The 24380-nt window shown below is 38.4% G+C and overlaps 5 non-coding genes across 5 annotated transcripts; all 5 read left to right on the top strand.

Moving 5' to 3' along the window:
- Nucleotides 1-2593: 2593 nt before the first annotated feature.
- On the top strand, nt 2594-2667 carry TRNAS-ACU (transfer RNA serine (anticodon ACU)). The gene has a single exon. It is a non-coding gene; the product is annotated as a tRNA-Ser (tRNA).
- Nucleotides 2668-6102: 3435 nt separating this feature from the next.
- Nucleotides 6103-6176, top strand: TRNAS-ACU (transfer RNA serine (anticodon ACU)). Its single transcript has one exon. It is a non-coding gene; the product is annotated as a tRNA-Ser (tRNA).
- Nucleotides 6177-7271: 1095 nt separating this feature from the next.
- On the top strand, nt 7272-7345 carry TRNAS-ACU (transfer RNA serine (anticodon ACU)). The gene has a single exon. It is a non-coding gene; the product is annotated as a tRNA-Ser (tRNA).
- Nucleotides 7346-10774: 3429 nt separating this feature from the next.
- Nucleotides 10775-10848, top strand: TRNAS-ACU (transfer RNA serine (anticodon ACU)). Its single transcript has one exon. It is a non-coding gene; the product is annotated as a tRNA-Ser (tRNA).
- Nucleotides 10849-16621: 5773 nt separating this feature from the next.
- On the top strand, nt 16622-16695 carry TRNAN-AUU (transfer RNA asparagine (anticodon AUU)). The gene has a single exon. It is a non-coding gene; the product is annotated as a tRNA-Asn (tRNA).
- Nucleotides 16696-24380: the final 7685 nt, after the last annotated feature.

Genomic DNA, 24380 nt, shown 5'->3' on the forward strand with positions numbered 1-24380 from the left:
AAAGGATAGTTTCAATCTGCCTACCTCTGGGTTATGGGCCCAGCATGCTTCCATTGCAGTACTCTGCTGCACATGTAAGTGCAAGAGATCCTGAAGCACTCACTCATCATGGGAAAGTACCAATGTGTTTCTTCGTTGGTTGATGGAAGAAACATCTTACAAAAACTCTCCAGATTATTGACTTTTTAAAGTTTTTCTAGGAAACGTTCTAGATGTATGCTTATTAGCCTTTGTCAGTATGTACTTTTTACAAAGTGTCTCTGTGGCGCAATCGGTTAGTGTGTCTGGTTACTAACCGAAAGGTTGGTGGTTCAATCCCACCCAGGGACGTAATTGACCTTGTTATCAGATTTTGGTGATCTTTAAGTAGACAAGTCAAAATTTCAAACCCCCTGTTATGGTGTAGGGTACCTGGCCTTCTCTGATGTAATCAGAGTTAGATTTGATTCATTGATTTTATAAAAACAGCTAGGAAGCACAATTTAGCAATGGGTTGCAGAGAAAAAAAATATGCTGGCAGAAAAATCCAATTGAGTGATTAAACAGCTCTTCATTTTCTGCCTTTATTTTTATGCTAACAAATTTGTTCTCTAAAAAGTGTCCACAAAGCCAAGTCTCTGATTAACACCTTTGTAGGGATGGTTTTTCACCTATAACTAAATTAAACTTGCTTCATTGGAAAGGCAGCAAGATGCATCCTCATTTCAATGTCTACAGAAATAATACAGGTTGACACCAGGAAACATTAACGCCACTGCATCCTTGCTGCTTTCTCATGTAGAAGTCTGTTTCATGTGAAAACAAGGTGATATCTAAATAGCACACAGGTAAGGAATTAAAAAAATCTTTATTTAAGGGTGAAGATGTTTCTCACAAAATCGTTGCCCCAATGCATCATTGAAATTCAAGCTGGAAAGATGATTTTAATATATCACTTGTACATTTTGTATTGCTCTTCTGGTGACAATGTAGTTTGTTTTTGTCAATTACCCTTTTAATAATAGGGTAAAGAAAATTAAGTGGATTTTTTAAAGAAAACTATACTGTCAATATACTATTAAAACAAATTAAAATGGTAAAAGTTATTGTACTTTAAGTAAAAATAAAAGAGCAAAAATATCAATCCCAGTTTTGATTACTTAAATTAACAAAAAAAAATGCATATAGCAAAGGATAGTTTCAATCTGCCTACCTCTGGGTTATGGGCCCAGCATGCTTCCATTGCAGTACTCTGCTGCACATGTAAGTGGAAGAGATCCTGAAGCACTCAGTCATCATGGGAAAGTACCAATGTGTTTCTTCGTTGGTTGATGGAAGAAACATCTTACAAAAACTCTCCAGATTATTGACTTTTTAAAGTTTTTCTAGGAAACGTTCTAGATGTATGCTTATTAGCCTTTGTCAGTATGTATCTTTCGCAAAGTGTCTCTGTGGCGCAATCGGTTAGTGTGTCCGGCTACTACCCAAAAGGTTGGTGGTTCAATCCCACCCAGGGACGTAATTGACCTTGTTATCAGGTTTTGGTGATCTTTAAGTAGACAAGTCAACATTTCAAACCCCCTGTTATGGTGTAGGGTACCTGGCCTTCTCTGATGTAATCAGAGTTAGATTTGATTCATTGATTTTATAAAAACAGCTAGGAAGCACAATTTAGCAGTGGGTTGCAGAGAAAAAGAAATATGCTGGCAAAAAAAATCCAATTGAGTGATTAAACAGCTCTTCATTTTCTGGCTTTATTTTTATGCTAACAAATTTGTTCTCTGAAAAGTGTCCACAAAGCCAAGTCTCTGATTAACACCTTTGTAGGGATGGTTTTTCACCTATTACTAAATTAAACTTGCTTCATTGGAAAGGCAGCAAGATGCATCCTCATTTCAATGTCTACTGAAATAATACAGGTTGACACCAGGAAACATTAACGCCACTGCATCCTTGCTGCTTTCACATGTAGAAGTCTGTTTAATGTGAAAACAAGGTGATATCTAATTAGCACACAGGTAAGGAATTAAGAAAATCTTTATTTAAGGGTGAAGATGTTTCTCACAAAATCGTTGCCCCAATGCATCATTGAAATTCAAGCTGGAAAGATGATTTTAATATATCACTTGTACATTTTGTATTGCTCTTCTGGTGACAATGTAGTTTGTTTTTGTCAATTACCCTTTTAATAATAGGGTAAAGAAAATTAAGTGGATTTTTTAAAGAAAACAATACTGTCAATATACTATTAAAACAAATTAAAATGGTAAAAGTTATTGTACTTTAAGTAAAAATAAAAGAGCAAAAATATCAATCCCAGTTTTGATAACTTTAATTAACAAAAAAAATGCATATAGCAAAGGATAGTTTCAATCTGCCTACCTCTGGGTAATGGGCCCAGCATGCTTCCATTGCAGTACTCTGCTGCACATGTAAGTGCAAGAGATCCTGAAGCACTCACTCATCATGGGAAAGTACCAATGTGTTTCTTCGTTGGTTGATGGAAGAAACATCTTACAAAAACTCTCCAGATTATTGACTTTTTAAAGTTTTTCTAGGAAACGTTCTAGATGTATGCTTATTAGCCTTTGTCAGTATGTACTTTTTACAAAGTGTCTCTGTGGCGCAATCGGTTAGTGTGTCTGGCTACTAACCGAAAGGTTGGTGGTTCAATCCCACCCAGGGACGTAATTGACCTTGTTATCAGATTTTGGTGATCTTTAAGTAGACAAGTCAAAATTTCAAATCCCCTCTTATGGTGTAGGGTACCTGGCCTTCTCTGATGTAATCAGAGTTAGATTTGATTCAGTGATTTTATAAAAACAGCTAGGAAGCACAATTTAGCAATGGGTTGCAGAGAAAAAAAATATGCTGGCAGAAAAATCCAATTGAGTGATTAAACAGCTCTTCATTTTCTGCCTTTATTTTTATGCTAACAAATTTGTTCTCTAAAAAGTGTCCACAAAGCCAAGTCTCTGATTAACACCTTTGTAGGGATGGTTTTTCACCTATAACTAAATTAAACTTGCTTCATTGGAAAGGCAGCAAGATGCATCCTCATTTCAATGTCTACAGAAATAATACAGGTTGACACCAGGAAACATTAACGCCACTGCATCCTTGCTGCTTTCTCATGTAGAAGTCTGTTTAATGTGAAAACAAGGTGATATCTAAATAGCACACAGGTAAGGAATTAAAAAAATCTTTATTTAAGGGTGAAGATGTTTCTCACAAAATCGTTGCCCCAATGCATCATTGAAATTCAAGCTGGAAAGATGATTTTAATATATCACTTGTACATTTTGTATTGCTCTTCTGGTGACAATGTAGTTTGTTTTTGTCAATTACCCTTTTAATAATAGGGTAAAGAAAATTAAGTGGATTTTTTAAAGAAAACTATACTGTCAATATACTATTAAAACAAATTAAAATGGTAAAAGTTATTGTACTTTAAGTAAAAATAAAAGAGCAAAAATATCAATCCCAGTTTTGATTACTTAAATTAACAAAAAAAAATGCATATAGCAAAGGATAGTTTCAATCTGCCTACCTCTGGGTTATGGGCCCAGCATGCTTCCATTGCAGTACTCTGCTGCACATGTAAGTGGAAGAGATCCTGAAGCACTCAGTCATCATGGGAAAGTACCAATGTGTTTCTTCGTTGGTTGATGGAAGAAACATCTTACAAAAACTCTCCAGATTATTGACTTTTTAAAGTTTTTCTAGGAAACGTTCTAGATGTATGCTTATTAGCCTTTGTCAGTATGTATCTTTTGCAAAGTGTCTCTGTGGCGCAATCGGTTAGTGTGTCCGGCTACTACCCAAAAGGTTGGTGGTTCAATCCCACCCAGGGACGTAATTGACCTTGTTATCAGGTTTTGGTGATCTTTAAGTAGACAAGTCAACATTTCTAACCCCCTGTTATGGTGTAGGGTACCTGGCCTTCTCTGATGTAATCAGAGTTAGATTTGATTCATTGATTTTATAAAAACAGCTAGGAAGCACAATTTAGCAGTGGGTTGCAGAGAAAAAGAAATATGCTGGCAAAAAAAATCCAATTGAGTGATTAAACAGCTCTTCATTTTCTGGCTTTATTTTTATGCTAACAAATTTGTTCTCTGAAAAGTGTCCACAAAGCCAAGTCTCTGATTAACACCTTTGTAGGGATGGTTTTTCACCTATTACTAAATTAAACTTGCTTCATTGGAAAGGCAGCAAGATGCATCCTCATTTCAATGTCTACTGAAATAATACAGGTTGACACCAGGAAACATTAACGCCACTGCATCCTTGCTGCTTTCACATGTAGAAGTCTGTTTAATGTGAAAACAAGGTGATATCTAATTAGCACACAGGTAAGGAATTAAGAAAATCTTTATTTAAGGGTGAAGATGTTTCTCACAAAATCGTTGCCCCAATGCATCATTGAAATTCAAGCTGGAAAGATGATTTTAATATATCACTTGTACATTTTGTATTGCTCTTCTGGTGACAATGTAGTTTGTTTTTGTCAATTACCCTTTTAATAATAGGGTAAAGAAAATTAAGTGGATTTTTTAAAGAAAACAATACTGTCAATATACTATTAAAACAAATTAAAATGGTAAAAGTTATTGTACTTTAAGTAAAAATAAAAGAGCAAAAATATCAATCCCAGTTTTGATAACTTTAATTAACAAAAAAAATGCATATAGCAAAGGATAGTTTCAATCTGCCTACCTCTGGGTAATGGGCCCAGCATGCTTCCATTGCAGTACTCTGCTGCACATGTAAGTGCAAGAGATCATGAAGCACTCACTCATCATGGGAAAGTACCAATGTGTTTCTTCATTGGTTGATGGAAGAAACATCTTACAAAAACTCTCCAGATTATTGACTTTTTAAAGTTTTTCTAGGAAACGTTCTAGATGTATGCTTATTAGACTTTGTCAGTATGTACTTTTCGCAAAGTGTCTCTGTGGCGCAATCGGTTAGTGTGTCCGGCTACTAACCAAAAGGTTGGTAGTTCAATTCAAACCAGGGACGTAATTGACCTTGTTATCAGATTTTGGTGATCTTTAAGTAGACAAGTCAAAATTTCAAACCCCCTGTTCTGGTGTAGGGTACCTGGCCTTCTCTGATGTAATCAGAGTTAGATTTGATTCAGTGATTTTATAAAAACAGCTTGGAAGCACAATTTAGCAGTGGGTTGCAGAGAAAAAGAAATATGCTGGCAAAAAAAATCCAATTGAGTGATTAAACAGCTCTTAATTTTCTGGCTTTATTTTTATGCTAACAAATTTGTTCTCTGAAAAGTGTCCACAAAGCCAAGTCTCTGATTAACACCTTTGTAAGGATGGTTTTTAACCTATTACTAAATTAAACTTGCTTCATTGGAAAGGCAGCAAGATGCATCCTCATTTCAATGTCTACTGAAATAATACAGGTTGACACCAGGAAACATTAACGCCACTGCATCCTTGCTGCTTTCTCATGTGGAAGTCTGTTTAATGTGAAAACAAGGTGATATCTAATTAGCACACAGGTAAGGAATTAAGAAAATCTTTATTTAAGGGTGAAAATGTTTCTCACAAAATCGTTGCCCCAATGCATCATTGAAATTCAAGCTGGAAAGATGATTTTAATATATCACTTGTACATTTTGTATTGCTCTTCTGGTGACAATGTAGTTTGTTTTTGTCAATTACCATTTTAATAATAGGGTAAAGAAAATTAAGTGGATTTTTGAAAGAAAACAATACTGTCAATATACTATTAAAACAAATTAAAATGGTAAAAGTTATTGTACTTTAAGTAAAAATAAAAGAGCCAAAATATCAATCCCAGTTTTGGATTACTTTAATTAACAAAAAAAAAATGCATATAGCAGAGGATAGTTTCAATCTGCCTACCGCTGGGTTATGGGCCCAGCATGCTTCCATTGCTGTACTCTGCTGCACATGTAAGTGCAAGAGATCATGAAGCACTCACTCATCATGGGAAAGTACCAATGTGTTTCTTCGTTGGTTGATGGAAGAAACATCTTACAAAAACTCTCCAGATTATTGACTTTTTAAAGTTTTTCTAGGAAACGTTCTAGATGCATGCTTATTAGCCTTTGTCAGTATGTACTTTTTACAAAGTGTCTCTGTGGCGCAATCGGTTAGTGTGTCTGGCTACTAACCGAAAGGTTGGTGGTTCAATCCCACCCAGGGACGTAATTGACCTTGTTATCAGATTTTGGTGATCTTTAAGTAGACAAGTCAAAATTTCAAACCCCCTCTTATGGTGTAGGGTACCTGGCCTTCTCTGATGTAATCAGAGTTAGATTTGATTCAGTGATTTTATAAAAACAGCTAGGAAGCACAATTTAGCAGTGGGTTGCAGAGAAAAAGAAATATGCTGGCAAAAAAATCCAATTGAGTGATTAAACAGCTCTTCATTTTCTGGCTTTATTTTTATGCTAACAAATTTGTTCTCTGAAAAGTGTCCACAAAGCCAAGTCTCTGATTAACACCTTTGTAAGGATGGTTTTTCACCTATTACTAAATTAAACTTGCTTCATTGGAAAGGCAGCAAGATGCATCCTCATTTCAATGTCTACTGAAATAATACAGGTTGACACCAGGAAACATTAACGCCACTGCATCCTTGCTGCTTTCTCATGTGGAAGTCTGTTTAATGTGAAAACAAGGTGATATCTAATTAGCACACAGGTAAGGAATTAAGAAAATCTTTATTTAAGGGTGAAAATGTTTCTCACAAAATCGTTGCCCCAATGCATCATTGAAATTCAAGCTGGAAAGATGATTTTAATATATCACTTGTACATTTTGTATTGCTCTTCTGGTGACAATGTAGTTTGTTTTTGTCAATTACCATTTTAATAATAGGGTAAAGAAAATTAAGTGGATTTTTAAAAGAAAACAATACTTTCAATATACTATTAAAACAAATTAAAATGGTAAAAGTTATTGTACTTTAAGTAAAAATAAAAGAGCAAAAATATCAATCCCAGTTTTGATTACTTAAATCAACAAAAAAAAATGCATATAGCAAAGGATAGTTTCAATCTGCCTACCTCTGGGTTATGGGCCCAGCATGCTTCCATTGCAGTACTCTGCTGCACATGTAAGTGCAAGAGATCCTGAAGCACTCACTCATCATGGGAAAGTACCAATGTGTTTCTTCGTTGGTTGATGGAAGAAACATCTTACAAAAACTCTCCAGATTATTGACTTTTTAAAGTTTTTCTAGGAAACGTTCTAGATGTATGCTTATTAGCCTTTGTCAGTATGTACTTTTTACAAAGTGTCTCTGTGGCGCAATCGGTTAGTGTGTCTGGCTACTAACCGAAAGGTTGGTGGTTCAATCCCACCCAGGGACGTAATTGACCTTGTTATCAGATTTTGGTGATCTTTAAGTAGACAAGTCAAAATTTCAAACCCCCTCTTATGGTGTAGGGTACCTGGCCTTCTCTGATGTAATCAGATTTGATTCATTGATTTTATAAAAACAGCTAGGAAGCACAATTTAGCAATGGGTTGCAGAGAAAAAAAATATGCTGGCAGAAAAATCCAATTGAGTGATTAAACAGCTCTTCATTTTCTGCCTTTATTTTTATGCTAACAAATTTGTTCTCTAAAAAGTGTCCACAAAGCCAAGTCTCTGATTAACACCTTTGTAGGGATGGTTTTTCACCTATAACTAAATTAAACTTGCTTCATTGGAAAGGCAGCAAGATGCATCCTCATTTCAATGTCTACAGAAATAATACAGGTTGACACCAGGAAACATTAACGCCACTGCATCCTTGCTGCTTTCTCATGTAGAAGTCTGTTTCATGTGAAAACAAGGTGATATCTAAATAGCACACAGGTAAGGAATTAAAAAAATCTTTATTTAAGGGTGAAGATGTTTCTCACAAAATCGTTGCCCCAATGCATCATTGAAATTCAAGCTGGAAAGATGATTTTAATATATCACTTGTACATTTTGTATTGCTCTTCTGGTGACAATGTAGTTTGTTTTTGTCAATTACCCTTTTAATAATAGGGTAAAGAAAATTAAGTGGATTTTTTAAAGAAAACTATACTGTCAATATACTATTAAAACAAATTAAAATGGTAAAAGTTATTGTACTTTAAGTAAAAATAAAAGAGCAAAAATATCAATCCCAGTTTTGATTACTTAAATTAACAAAAAAAAATGCATATAGCAAAGGATAGTTTCAATCTGCCTACCTCTGGGTTATGGGCCCAGCATGCTTCCATTGCAGTACTCTGCTGCACATGTAAGTGGAAGAGATCCTGAAGCACTCAGTCATCATGGGAAAGTACCAATGTGTTTCTTCGTTGGTTGATGGAAGAAACATCTTACAAAAACTCTCCAGATTATTGACTTTTTAAAGTTTTTCTAGGAAACGTTCTAGATGTATGCTTATTAGCCTTTGTCAGTATGTATCTTTTGCAAAGTGTCTCTGTGGCGCAATCGGTTAGTGTGTCCGGCTACTACCCAAAAGGTTGGTGGTTCAATCCCACCCAGGGACGTAATTGACCTTGTTATCAGGTTTTGGTGATCTTTAAGTAGACAAGTCAACATTTCAAACCCCCTGTTATGGTGTAGGGTACCTGGCCTTCTCTGATGTAATCAGAGTTAGATTTGATTCATTGATTTTATAAAAACAGCTAGGAAGCACAATTTAGCAGTGGGTTGCAGAGAAAAAGAAATATGCTGGCAAAAAAAATCCAATTGAGTGATTAAACAGCTCTTCATTTTCTGGCTTTATTTTTATGCTAACAAATTTGTTCTCTGAAAAGTGTCCACAAAGCCAAGTCTCTGATTAACACCTTTGTAGGGATGGTTTTTCACCTATTACTAAATTAAACTTGCTTCATTGGAAAGGCAGCAAGATGCATCCTCATTTCAATGTCTACTGAAATAATACAGGTTGACACCAGGAAACATTAACGCCACTGCATCCTTGCTGCTTTCACATGTAGAAGTCTGTTTAATGTGAAAACAAGGTGATATCTAATTAGCACACAGGTAAGGAATTAAGAAAATCTTTATTTAAGGGTGAAGATGTTTCTCACAAAATCGTTGCCCCAATGCATCATTGAAATTCAAGCTGGAAAGATGATTTTAATATATCACTTGTACATTTTGTATTGCTCTTCTGGTGACAATGTAGTTTGTTTTTGTCAATTACCCTTTTAATAATAGGGTAAAGAAAATTAAGTGGATTTTTTAAAGAAAACAATACTGTCAATATACTATTAAAACAAATTAAAATGGTAAAAGTTATTGTACTTTAAGTAAAAATAAAAGAGCAAAAATATCAATCCCAGTTTTGATAACTTTAATTAACAAAAAAAATGCATATAGCAAAGGATAGTTTCAATCTGCCTACCTCTGGGTAATGGGCCCAGCATGCTTCCATTGCAGTACTCTGCTGCACATGTAAGTGCAAGAGATCATGAAGCACTCACTCATCATGGGAAAGTACCAATGTGTTTCTTCATTGGTTGATGGAAGAAACATCTTACAAAAACTCTCCAGATTATTGACTTTTTAAAGTTTTTCTAGGAAACGTTCTAGATGTATGCTTATTAGACTTTGTCAGTATGTACTTTTCGCAAAGTGTCTCTGTGGCGCAATCGGTTAGTGTGTCCGGCTACTAACCAAAAGGTTGGTAGTTCAATTCAAACCAGGGACGTAATTGACCTTGTTATCAGATTTTGGTGATCTTTAAGTAGACAAGTCAAAATTTCAAACCCCCTGTTCTGGTGTAGGGTACCTGGCCTTCTCTGATGTAATCAGAGTTAGATTTGATTCAGTGATTTTATAAAAACAGCTAGGAAGCACAATTTAGCAGTGGGTTGCAGAGAAAAAGAAATATGCTGGCAAAAAAAATCCAATTGAGTGATTAAACAGCTCTTAATTTTCTGGCTTTATTTTTATGCTAACAAATTTGTTCTCTGAAAAGTGTCCACAAAGCCAAGTCTCTGATTAACACCTTTGTAAGGATGGTTTTTAACCTATTACTAAATTAAACTTGCTTCATTGGAAAGGCAGCAAGATGCATCCTCATTTCAATGTCTACTGAAATAATACAGGTTGACACCAGGAAACATTAACGCCACTGCATCCTTGCTGCTTTCTCATGTGGAAGTCTGTTTAATGTGAAAACAAGGTGATATCTAATTAGCACACAGGTAAGGAATTAAGAAAATCTTTATTTAAGGGTGAAAATGTTTCTCACAAAATCGTTGCCCCAATGCATCATTGAAATTCAAGCTGGAAAGATGATTTTAATATATCACTTGTACATTTTGTATTGCTCTTCTGGTGACAATGTAGTTTGTTTTTGTCAATTACCATTTTAATAATAGGGTAAAGAAAATTAAGTGGATTTTTGAAAGAAAACAATACTGTCAATATACTATTAAAACAAATTAAAATGGTAAAAGTTATTGTACTTTAAGTAAAAATAAAAGAGCCAAAATATCAATCCCAGTTTTGGATTACTTTAATTAACAAAAAAAAAATGCATATAGCAGAGGATAGTTTCAATCTGCCTACCGCTGGGTTATGGGCCCAGCATGCTTCCATTGCTGTACTCTGCTGCACATGTAAGTGCAAGAGATCATGAAGCACTCACTCATCATGGGAAAGTACCAATGTGTTTCTTCGTTGGTTGATGGAAGAAACATCTTACAAAAACTCTCCAGATTATTGACTTTTTAAAGTTTTTCTAGGAAACGTTCTAGATGCATGCTTATTAGCCTTTGTCAGTATGTACTTTTTACAAAGTGTCTCTGTGGCGCAATCGGTTAGTGTGTCTGGCTACTAACCGAAAGGTTGGTGGTTCAATCCCACCCAGGGACGTAATTGACCTTGTTATCAGATTTTGGTGATCTTTAAGTAGACAAGTCAAAATTTCAAACCCCCTCTTATGGTGTAGGGTACCTGGCCTTCTCTGATGTAATCAGAGTTAGATTTGATTCAGTGATTTTATAAAAACAGCTAGGAAGCACAATTTAGCAGTGGGTTGCAGAGAAAAAGAAATATGCTGGCAAAAAAATCCAATTGAGTGATTAAACAGCTCTTCATTTTCTGGCTTTATTTTTATGCTAACAAATTTGTTCTCTGAAAAGTGTCCACAAAGCCAAGTCTCTGATTAACACCTTTGTAAGGATGGTTTTTCACCTATTACTAAATTAAACTTGCTTCATTGGAAAGGCAGCAAGATGCATCCTCATTTCAATGTCTACTGAAATAATACAGGTTGACACCAGGAAACATTAACGCCACTGCATCCTTGCTGCTTTCTCATGTGGAAGTCTGTTTAATGTGAAAACAAGGTGATATCTAATTAGCACACAGGTAAGGAATTAAGAAAATCTTTATTTAAGGGTGAAAATGTTTCTCACAAAATCGTTGCCCCAATGCATCATTGAAATTCAAGCTGGAAAGATGATTTTAATATATCACTTGTACATTTTGTATTGCTCTTCTGGTGACAATGTAGTTTGTTTTTGTCAATTACCATTTTAATAATAGGGTAAAGAAAATTAAGTGGATTTTTAAAAGAAAACAATACTTTCAATATACTATTAAAACAAATTAAAATGGTAAAAGTTATTGTACTTTAAGTAAAAATAAAAGAGCAAAAATATCAATCCCAGTTTTGATTACTTAAATCAACAAAAAAAAATGCATATAGCAAAGGATAGTTTCAATCTGCCTACCTCTGGGTTATGGGCCCAGCATGCTTCCATTGCAGTACTCTGCTGCACATGTAAGTGCAAGAGATCCTGAAGCACTCACTCATCATGGGAAAGTACCAATGTGTTTCTTCGTTGGTTGATGGAAGAAACATCTTACAAAAACTCTCCAGATTATTGACTTTTTAAAGTTTTTCTAGGAAACGTTCTAGATGTATGCTTATTAGCCTTTGTCAGTATGTACTTTTTACAAAGTGTCTCTGTGGCGCAATCGGTTAGTGTGTCTGGCTACTAACCGAAAAGTTGGTGGTTCAATCCCACCCAGGGACGTAATTGACCTTGTTATCAGATTTTGGTGATCTTTAAGTAGACAAGTCAAAATTTCAAACCCCCTGTTATGGTGTAGGGTACCTGGCCTTCTCTGATGTAATCAGAGTTAGATTTGATTCAGTGATTTTATAAAAACAGATAGGAAGCACAATTTAGCAGTGGGTTGCAGAGAAAAAGAAATATGCTGGCAAAAAAAATCCAATTGAGTGATTAAACAGCTCTTCATTTTCTGGCTTTATTTTTATGCTAACAAATTTGTTCTCTGAAAAGTGTCCACAAAGCCAAGTCTCTGATTAACACCTTTGTAGGGATGGTTTTTCACCTATTACTAAATTAAACTTGCTTCATTGGAAAGGCAGCAAGATGCATCCTCATTTCAATTTCTACTGAAATAATACAGGTTGACACCAGGAAACATTAACGCCACTGCATCCTTGCTGCTTTCTCATGTGGAAGTCTGTTTAATGTGAAAACAAGGTGATATCTAATTAGCACACAGGTAAGGAATTAAGAAAATCTTTATTTAAGGGTGAAGATGTTTCTCACAAAATCGTTGCCCCAATGCATCATTGAAATTCAAGCTGGAAAGATGATTTTAATATATCACTTGTACATTTTGTATTGCTCTTCTGGTGACAATGTAGTTTATTTTTGTCAATTACCCTTTTAATAATAGGGTAAAGAAAATTAAGTGGATTTTTTAAAGAAAACTATACTGTCAATATACTATTAAAACAAATTAAAATGGTAAAAGTTATTGTACTTTAAGTAAAAATAAAAGAGCAAAAATATCAATCCAAGTTTTGATTACTTAAATTAACAAAAAAAATGCATATAGCAAAGGATAGTTTCAATCTGCCTACCTCTGGGTTATGGGCTCAGCATGCTTCCATTGCAGTACTCTGCTGCACATGTAAGTGCAAGAGATCCTGAAGCACTCACTCATCATGGGAAAGTACCAATGTGTTTCTTCATTGGTTGATGGAAGAAACATCTTACAAAAACTCTCCAGATTATTGACTTTTTAAAGTTTTTCTAGGAAACGTTCTAGATGTATGCTTATTAGACTTTGTCAGTATGTACTTTTTGCAAAGTGTTTCTGTGGCGCAATCGGTTAGTGTGTCTGGCTACTAACCAAAAGGTTGGTGGTTCAATCCCAACCAGGGACGTAATTGACCTTGTTATCAGATTTTGGTGATCTTTAAGTAGACAAGTCAAAATTTCAAACCCTCTGTTATGGTGTAGGGTACCTTGCCTTCTCTGATGTAATCAGAGTTAGATTTGATTCAGTGATTTTATAAAAACAGCTAGGAAGCACAATTTAGCAGTGGGTTGCAGAGAAAAAGAAATATGCTGGCAAAAAAAATCCAATTGAGTGATTTAAACAGCTCTTCATTTTCTGGCTTTATTTTTTTGCTAACAAATTTGTTCTTTGAAAAGTGTCCACAAAGCCAAGTCTCTGATTAACACCTTTGTAGGGATGGTTTTTCACCTATTACTAAATTAAACTTGCTTCATTGGAAAGGCAGCAAGATGCATCCTCATTTCAATGTCTACTGAAATAATACAGGTTGAGACCAGGAAACATTAACGCCACTGTATCCTTGCTGCTTTCTCATGTGGAAGTCTGTTTAATGTGAAAGAAAGGTGAAATCTAATTAGCACACAGGTAAGGAATTAAGAAAATCTTTATTTAAGGGTGAAGATGTTTCTCACAAAATCGTTGCCCCAATGCATCATTGAAATTCAAGCTGGAAAGATGATTTTAATATATCACTTGTACATTTTGTATTGCTCTTCTGGTGACAATGTAGTTTGTTTTTGTCAATTACCATTTTAATAATAGGGTAAAGAAAATTAAGTGGATTTTTGAAAGAAAACAATACTGTCAATATACTATTAAAACAAATTAAAATGGTAAAAGTTATTGTACTTTAAGTAAAAATAAAAGAGCCAAAATATCAATCCCAGTTTTGGATTACTTTAATTAACAAAAAAAAATGCATATAGCAGAGGATAGTTTCAATCTGCCTACCGCTGGGTTATGGGCCCAGCATGCTTCCATTGCTGTACTATGCTGCACATGTAAGTGCAAGAGATCCTGAAGCACTCACTCATCATGGGAAAGTACCAATGTGTTTCTTCGTTGGTTGATGGAAGAAACATCTTACAAAAACTCTCCAGATTATTGACTTTTTAAAGTTTTTCTAGGAAACGTTTTAGATGAATGCTTATTAGCCTTTGTCAGTATGGACTTTTGCAAAGTGTCTCTGTGGCGCAATCAGTTAGTGTGCACGGCTATTAACCAAAAGGTTGGTGGTTCAATCCCACCCAGGGACGTAATTGACCTTTTTATCAGATTTTGGTGATCTTTAAGTAGACAAGTCAAAATTTCAAACCCCCTGTTCTGGTGTAGGGTGCCTGGCCTTCTCTGATGTAATCAGAGTTAGATTTGATTCAGTGATTTTATAAAAACAGCTAGGAAGCACAATTTAGCTGTGGGTTGCAGAGAAAAAGAAATATGCTGGCAAAAAAAATCCAATTGAGTGATTAAACAGCTCTTAATTTTCTGGCTTTATTTTTATGCTAACAAATTTGTTCTCTGAAAAGTGTCCACAAAGCCAAGTCTCTGATTAACACCTTTGTAAGGATGGTTTTTAACCTATTACTAAATTAAACTTGCTTCATTGGAAAGGCAGCAAGATGCATCCTCATTTCAATGTCTACTGAAATAATACAGGTTGACACCAGGAAACATTAACGCCACTGCATCCTTGCTGCTTTCTCATGTGGAAGTCTGTTTAATGTGAAAACAAGGTGATATCTAATTAGCACACAGGTAAGGAATTAAGAAAATCTTTATTTAAGGGTGAAAATGTTTCTCACAAAATCGTTGCCCCAATGCATCATTGAAATTCAAGCTGGAAAGATGATTTTAATATATCACTTGTACATTTTGTATTGCTCTTCTGGTGACAATGTAGTTTGTTTTTGTCAATTACCATTTTAATAATAGGGTAAATAAAATTAAGTGGATTTTTGAAAGAAAACAATACTGTCAATATACTATTAAAACAAATTAAAATGGTAAAAGTTATTGTACTGTAAGTAAAAATAAAAGAGCCAACATATCAATCCCAGTTTTGGATTACTTTAACAAAAAAAAAATGCATATAGCAGAGGATAGTTTCAATCTGCCTACCTCTGGGTTATGTGCCCAGCATGCTTCCATTGCTGTACTCTGCTGCACATGTAAGTGCCATAGATCCTGAAGCACTCACTCATCATGGGAAAGTACCAATGTGTTTCTTCGTTGGTTGATGGAAGAAACATCTTACAAAAACTCTCCAGATTATTGACTTTTTAAAGTTTTTCTAGGAAACGTTTTAGATGAATGCTTATTAGCCTTTGTCAGTATGGACTTTTGCAAAGTGTCTCTGTGGCGCAATCGGTTAGTGTGTACGACTATAAACCAAAAGGTTGGTGGTTCAATCCCACCCAGGGACGTAATTGACCTTGTTATCAGATTTTGGTGATCTTTAAGTAGACAAGTCAAAATTTCAAACCCCCTCTTATGGTGTAGGGTACCTGGCCTTCTCTGATGTAATCAGAGTTAGATTTGATTCAGTGATTTTATAAAAACAGCTAGGAAGCACAATTTAGCAGTGGGTTGCAGAGAAAAAGAAATATGCTGGCAAAAAAATCCAATTGAGTGATTAAACAGCTCTTAATTTTCTGGCTTTATTTTTATGCTAACAAATTTGTTCTCTGAAAAGTGTCCACAAAGCCAAGTCTCTGATTAACACCTTTGTAGGGATGGTTTTTCACCTATTACTAAATTAAATTTGCTTCATTGGAAAGGCAGCAAGATGCATCCTCATTTCAATGTCTACTGAAATAATACGGGTTGACACCAGGAAACATTAACGCCACTGCATCCTTGCTGCTTTCTCATGTGGAAGTCTGTTTAATGTGAAAACAAGGTGATATCTAATTAGCACACAGGTAAGGAATTAAGAAAATCTTTATTTAAGGGTGAAGATGTTGCTAACAAAATCGTTGCCCCAATGCATCATTGAAATTCAAGCTGGAAAGATGATTTTAATATATCACTTGTACATTTTGTATTGCTCTTCTGGTGACAATGTAGTTTGTTTTTGTCAATTACCATTTTAATAATAGGGTAAAGAAAATTAAGTGGATTTTTGAAAGAAAACAATACTGTCAATATACTATTAAAACAAATTAAAATGGTAAAAGTTATTGTACTTTAAGTAAAAATAAAAGAACCAAAATATCAATCCCAGTTTTGGATTACTTTAATTAACAAAAAAAAAATGCATATAGCAGAGGATAGTTTCAATCTGCCTACCTCTGGGTTATGGGCCCAGCATGCTTCCATTGCAGTACTCTGCTGCACATGTAAGTGCAAGAGAACCTGAAGCACTCACTCATCATGGAAAAGTACCAATGTGTTTCTTCGTTGGTTGATGGAAGAAACATCTTACAAAAACTCTCCAGATTATTGACTTTTTAAAGTTTTTCTAGGAAACGTTCTAGATAAATGCTTATTAGCCTTTGTCAGTATGTACATTTTGCAAAGTGTCTCTGTGGCGCAATCGGTTAGTGTGTTTGGCTATTAACCAAAAGGTTGGTGGTTCAATCCCACCCAGGGACGTAATTGACCTTGTGATCAGATTTTGGTGATCTTTAAGTAGACAAGTCAAAATTTCAAACCCCCTGTTATGGTGTAGGGTACCTGGCCTTCTCTGATGTAATCAGAGTTAGATTTGATTCAGTGATTTTATAAAAACAGCTAGGAAGCACAATTTAGCAGTGGGTTGCAGAGAAAAAGAAATATGCTGGCAAAAAAATCCAATTGAGTGATTAAACAGCTCTTCATTTTCTGGCTTTACTTTTATGCTAACAAAGTTGTTCTCTGAAAAGTGTCCACAAAGCCAAGTCTCTGATTAACACCTTTGTAGGGATGGTTTTTCACCTATTACTAAATTAAACTTGCTTCATTGGAAAGGCAGCAAGAAACACTAGACTAATTGGAGGTGCGCCCTAAAGCAAATTACAATGTTAGGATTAGGGGGTTCGGAAAGACCTCTAGTGTATACTGTCACGATCCGGGTATCTGGACGCCATAACTTACCTTTCAGATGCCTCCTAAGGCTGGCTCAGCGCTCCAGGACCGGATCCCATCTGTTATTCTGATGTCCCCATTCCTGCCTCCTCTCCTGTCACTCTGAGACGCTGTCACAGCGGCGCCATGTTACATCTTGAATGGCATCTCCCGCGGCCTCCGCCGCCGTCCCTGAGTTTCTGCATGCAGGATGTCAGAGTGGCGCTTATGTCAGCCGCGGCCTCCGCTGTTGCCCGCGTGGTTCAAATGTGCACTCATCAGTCTGGCGTCTCCTGTTTACTGTGGCCGGCACCGCCATTGCTGTTAAAGTTCCCACATGGATTATCAAACCAATCTTCCCTCCAAGTGTCTGTATGGGCGCAGCCATGTTGGATTCTGTCACCTGTTCATTTCCACCAATCCGCTGTTTCCATTGTAATCTGCATAATTGCCTAGCCAATCCCTTCCTTGCTGCAGGTATAAGTATTCTGTGCCTGAGCAAGGAAGGCGTTAGTGATTTGGTTGTCAAACCTAGTTCCAGTTTGTCTCTCTCCCGTGGTTGTTTTCCAGGTTCCAGTTACCATCTCCAAACCTCCACTAAAGAGACCCGCTCTAGTCTACCACCTGCGGTGCAGCCTGACTCTCCAGTCCTCTGGGACTCATCTGTTTCCAGTTACAGATTTACCTGCTTCCAGCCTAGCTTCCAGCAGAGATCAGCTCTTCTTAAAGTGCCGGTATCATTTCCGCAGATTACCACTCACCACCGGCACTATTATTTCACCGCTCTCAAACTCCATATATCAATCATATTTCATCGCTCTCAAGCTTCATTTATTATTTGGCTGGTTCCATCCAGCAATCCACTCCGTGCTTACATCAGTCTGGTTTCAGCCAGTACCCACAGCAGCCATTTTATCCACAGCAGCCCAGCTTTTCCTGGAACACCAGCTAGTATGATCCTGGGCTATCTCCATTGCTACAGTCGGGCCTGGTAAGGACTTTCCAACTAGAAGATAATAAGAACTGTCTCATACTACCAGAGCCCTGTGGTCCTTGTCCTCCTGTAGTACCCAGGAACTGTATTATTTCTCTGCTGATTTTATGTTTCTCTTTTATTACTGCTGTGATGCATGGAGTTTGTCAAAATAAACATCATTGACTTTTATCCTGGTTGTCGTGGGCACGCCTTCGGGCAATTCTTCTACATTTAACTTACATGTCCAGGGGTCTGATACAACCTTCCAGGTTCCACTACACCTCAGCCCCTACAACTGAGGCTGCCTCCAGTCAGCTCAGGCCCTCAGTTGTGACATATACACTGTATATACATTTTAAGATAGGAAGGTACAAATTACATATTCACATTGCATCTATGGGCTGGATTCAAATGTCCCTTTCCTCCCTCAATCGTGCCCGTCAGCAGCTATTCTATTCTATATAAGGAGCCACGAGTCGCCGCCATTTTCACTTGTGCATTGGAGATGATAGGGAGAGGACGTGCAGCGTTTTCTCAGTTTCTGTGTTCAGTGTGCTGCAAATATCTGTGCTCAGTGTGCTTGCAAATATCTGTGCTCAGTGTGCTGAAAATATCTACGTTCTCTGCCTGAAAAATGCTCCATATCTGTGCTGCATTGTATTATATAGTATGAGGACAGGGCAGAATTTTGCTGACCACCAGTATATAATATATAGCAGTACGGTACAGTAGGCCACTGCTCTACCTACCTCTGTGTCGTCAAGTATACTATCCATCCATACCTGTGGTGTATTTTAGTAGTTGTGCACAGTATATATAGTAGGAGGACAGGGCAGAATTTTGCTGACCACCAGTATATAATATATAGCAATACGGTACAGTAGGCCACTGCTCTACCTACCTCTGTGTCATCAAGTATACTATCCATCCATACCTGTGGTGTATTTTAGTAGTTGTGCGCACTATATATAGTAGGAGGACAGTGCAAAATTTTGCTGACCACCAGACTTCTACTTAAGTCCAATGGTGTAGGATGTGCAAAGCTGTTTGGCTGTGCATTTATTGATCTAAGCATGCATTTTTATCAAAGCGTGATAAAATTGACACATAACGCAGCGTTCAATCAGCGTTAATTTATCTTCAGCTGATATCGATTGTGAATTGACGTTTCTTCTCTTCTTGTCACCTACAGGTAATTACAATTGACTACAACCACCAATCTATTCTGCTGCACTATATCTATATATGCAAAGCTAATTCTGCTGGGTAATTACAATTGACTACAACCACCAATCTATTCTGCTGCACTATATCTATATATGCAAAGCTAATTCTGCTGGGTAATGCAAATTGAAACATTATTGCATAGTATGTGATTTTGAAGTACTTTTTTAAAGTTTTGAATGATATAGACCCAGTTTAATCTTTGTGGAATGCCTGGTTGTTGTTTTTAAGGTAATTTATTGCCTGGCATTTGAGGGGGTGGGGGGTGGTTACAGATTTCAATTATTGGTTTCACTTGTAATAGTCTTCTACTAAAGTCCAATGGTGTAGGCTGTGCAAAGCCATTTGGCTGTGCATTTATTGATCTAAGCGTGCATTTTTATAAAAGCGTGATAAAATTGACACATAACAGCAGTGTTCAATTAGCGTTCAATCGAAGTGAAAAAGAAGGAAAACAGAAGCACACCAATCTAACAAAACAAAGAAAACTGAAGAACTAATAACAAATGTGAGTCACTTACTCCTCAGATCACTCACCTCCTGATTGTTGCATCTGATTACATAGCACAGAACTACCTTACTTGGACATTTCATAAACCATCCATTTCACCTACAAATGCCTGTATCTGTATTATTGTAATTTTGTTTTTTAAGCACAGCTGCACCAATGCAATTTTACCTGCAAACACTTAAAACATCTAACATAATTACCATTGCTTCTTAAACCTCTCACAATCCTTTCATTTCTTACACTCCAAATACATTTCTGCACCCACTTTATCTACGCTTTTGACTCATTTCATACTAAATTGAGCCTACACTGCTTTTCTCACCTGCATTTCTACAATTCTTCTGCTCGGATTCCCTTACAGTCTCCTCTCCTACTTCCACTTTCCCTCAACCTATTTACCTTCTTAACACTATGTGAATGCTTTCTTATACTCCCCACATCACTCAGTGTCTACCTAATAATGTATCTTTATCCTTCCCCCCCTAGTCTCCTCCACCTCCTCCTCTGTTTCCTTCCCCCACCTTTCCTGTTACCCCACTTTCATTCACCTCTGCCCCATGGTCCTGCTACCCCACAACTCAGCCCTGCTCCCTCTCTCCCTTCCCTGTCACCTCCCCACACCCCCATCCACATCACACTGACCTCCCTCCCTGCCCACCTCCTGCAGTTTCCCCTCCTATCTCAGGCACCCGTACCATCACTACTCTCTCATCCCTGCCCTCAAAGTTAATCCCACCTCATCGCTACAGCAACCCTGAAAATCTAATTCACATCTCTCCCACAAACTCATACCCCCTATCCTGTGCCCTCTGGAATGCCAGATCCGTTTGTAACAAACTGGTCCCCACTCATGACCTTTTCATTTCCAACTCCCTACACCTACTAGCCATTACTGAAACTTGGATTACGCCCTCTGACACTACTTCTGCTGCTGCTCTCTCTGCTGGGGGCCTTACATTCACACACACCCCCCGACCTGGGGGTCGCCATGGGGGTGGTGTTGGGGTCCTTTTACCTTCTAGTTACTCCTACCAACTCATACCACCAGAACCATCCCTTATATTATCTACATTTGAGGTCCACTCCATATGTCTCTTCCAACCAGTCCATCTTAGAGTAGCTGTCATTTACCGCCCCCCTGGCACTGCTTCCAAATTCATCGACAACTTTGCTTCCTGGCTTCCTCACTTCCTCTCTTCTGACATTCCCACCATTATCCTAGGCGATTTCAACATCCCTATTGACATCCCCACACAATCCCCTGCCTCTAAACTCCTTAACCTCACCTCTTCACTTGGTCTCTCCCAGTGGACCTCCTCACCCTCCCATGTGAATGGGAGCTCACTGGATCTGGTCTTCACTCACCGCTGTGATATTTCTGATTTTTCCAACTCCCCATTTCCCCTCTCTGACCACCACCTGCTCTCCTTCAACCTATCTCTCTCGACTTCCCCATCTCAACCTCCTAAGGCTACCATCACTAAGCGTAACATTGAAGCTATTGACACCACATTCCTTTCCTCCCTGTTTGACTCACTTCTCTCTCCTATTCTCTCTCTCTCTCTCATGCCCTGAACAAGCCACTTCCACATACAATGCTTCCCTTACTTCTGCTCTTGACTCTGTTGCTCCACCAACCACTGTTCACCCTCGCAAATTAACACCTCAACCCTGGCACACCAAATGCACCAGATATCTGCAAAAATGCTCACGTACTGCTGAGCGACACTGGAGGAAATCACGCTCTAAGGCAGACTTCCTCCATTTCAAACTTATGCTCTCATCCTTCAGTGCTGCCCTTTCTCTTGCTAAACAGTCATACTTCAAGAACCTCATCTCCTCCCAGTCTTCCAACCCCCGGCGCCTCTTTGCCACTCTCAACTCACTCCTCTGCCCACCTCCACCTCGTCTCCCTTCCTCACTCTCTGCTCTTGAATTTGCCACTTACTTCACATCCAAAATTGACTCCATACGTCAGGACATCACATCACACCAGACTATCAGTAACCAGCCTTCTCCCATCCCTTACCAACCCTCCCCATCCCTCGCACCAACTCTGTCATCTTTCTCCCATGCATCTGGAGAGGAAGTCATGGCCCTCATTCGTTCCTGTCCCCTCACCACCTCCCCACTTGACCCTATCCCCTCCCGCCTCCTCTGCCACATCTCTTCTTCTGCTTGTTCCCATCTTTCCCACCTTCTCAATCTCTCCCTCTCATCAGGCACTGTCCCCTCTGCCTTCAAGCACGCTCTCATCTCTCCTATTCTTAAAAAAACCTACCCTTGATTCAAACACTCTCTCCAACTACCGACCCATCTCTCTTCTCCCTTTTGCCTCCAAACTCCTTGAGCGTATTGTCTACGACCGCCTTACTTCCTTTCTTTCCTCACACTCACTGCTTGACCCATTCCAGTCTGGCTTCCGTACTCTCCACTCCACTGAAACTGCCCTTACAAAAGTATGCAATGACCTCCATGCTGCTAAATCTACGGGACACTACTCTCTACTTATTCTACTTGATCTCTCTGCTGCTTTTGACACTGTGGACCATCCTCTCCTACTGCAAATCCTTCACTCCATTGGTCTGCGTAACACTGCCCTCTCTTGGTTGTCGTCCTACCTTTCTGACCGTTCATTCTCTGTCTCCTCTCATGACTCCACCTCCCCCTCACTTCCACTAACTGTAGGGGTACCCCAAGGTTCTGTCCTTGGTCCTCTTCTCTCTCTATACGTCCTCACTAGGTAAGCTCATTAGTTCTTTTGGTTTCCAATATCATCTCTATGCTGATGACACTCAAATCTATCTTTCCTCTCCAGACCTCTCCCCTACTCTCCTCACTCGTATCTCCAACTGTCTCTCTGCTATCTCTTCCTGGATGTCCCAGCGCTTTCTTAAACTTAACATGTCTAAGACCGAGCTGATCATCTTCCCTCCCTCCCGCATAACCTCACCTCCTACAATCTCATTATCTATTGATGGCACTACTATCTCCTCTACCCCCCAAGTGCGCTGTCTTGGAGTAATCCTTGACTCCTCCCTCTCCTTCAAACCACACATTCAGCACCTCTCACAAACCTGCCGTTTTCATCTAAAAAATATTTCCAGGATCAGACCCTTTCTGACCCAGGATACTACTAAGACTCTTATCCACTCACTGGTCATCTCCAGACTGGACTACTGTAATCTCCTCCTGACTGGCATTCCTGACAAATACCTCTCTCCACTCCAATCTATCCTCAATGCTGCTGCCCGGCTCATTTTCCTCACCAAATGCACTACGTCCACCTCTCCTCTCTTACTAGTCCTTCACTGGCTCCCCTTCCCTTTCAGAATCCATTTCAAGCTTCTCACACTTGCTTACAAAACCCTCACCCACTCCTCTCCCATCTACATCTCTGATCTTATCTCGCTTTACACTCCCACCCGTCCTCTTCGCTCTGCTAATGCACGCCGACTCTCCTGCCTACGGATTACTTCCTCCCACTCCTACCTCCAAGATTTTTCACGTGCTGCACCACTTCTCTGGAATTCCCTACCTCTCCCCCTCAGACTCTCCACCTCTCTACAAAACTTCAAATGGGCTCTAAAGACCCACTTCTTCACCAAACCCAGCCAAATCTCATCCTAAACCTCTGTTCCACGCTCTCTATGTACCCCATCTGTCTCACCCCTGTCTGTCTACCCCTCCCCTTTAGAATGTAAGCTCTCATGAGCAGGGCCCTCTTCCCTCATGTGCTTACTCTTTTCTTACTTTAATAATCTTCAGCTGCACCAAATCCAGCAGTCTTCTGCCACCTGATACTTATTCCAGTGTCATCTGCTGATGTAGCTATGTTTATTTACCCTGTACTTGTCCTATATTGTCATCAACTGTAAGTTGCTGTTTTCCTGTTTGATTATTTGTTTATGTACTCTGTAATTTGGTGCTGCAGAACCCTTGTGGCGCCATATAAATAAAGGATAATAATAATAAATAATATAATATATAGCAGTACGGTACAGTAGGCCACTGCTCTACCTACCTCTGTGTCGTCAAGTATACTATCCATCCATACCTGTGGTGCATTTTAGAAAAAAAACATATCTCGGCAGAGCAATCTATATATCCATCATTTTTCAGACAGCAACAGTGGGTATTGTAATAGTCACCCAATCCATCACTTTTATAGGGTTACATGCATCCACATGCTACAGCCTGTCTCAATAATTTTACTGTCACGGTGTGTGTATTTGTGTTTTTATTTGGGTATTTTTTGTTGTTGTAGAACTACAGGTACCAGCGAGCCCGTTATTTCCCCGCCTGCTGGTACTTGAGGTTCTCCAAGTACCAGCAAGTGGGGGAGGCTTGCTGGGCCTTGTAGTTCCACAACAAAAAAACAATATTCTTTTTTTACACATATGGCTATCAGCCCGGCACCCACCACCCAGGGGTGCTGGGGACAGCCTCGGGCTTCACCCCTGGCCCTTGGGTGCCTCGAGGGGAGGAACCTCTTGATTTAAGGGATCCCCACTCCTCCAGGGA

The sequence above is a fragment of the Pseudophryne corroboree genome, chromosome 8 (assembly GCF_028390025.1).
Source record: "Pseudophryne corroboree isolate aPseCor3 chromosome 8, aPseCor3.hap2, whole genome shotgun sequence".
Classification (NCBI taxonomy): Eukaryota; Metazoa; Chordata; class Amphibia; order Anura; family Myobatrachidae; genus Pseudophryne; species Pseudophryne corroboree.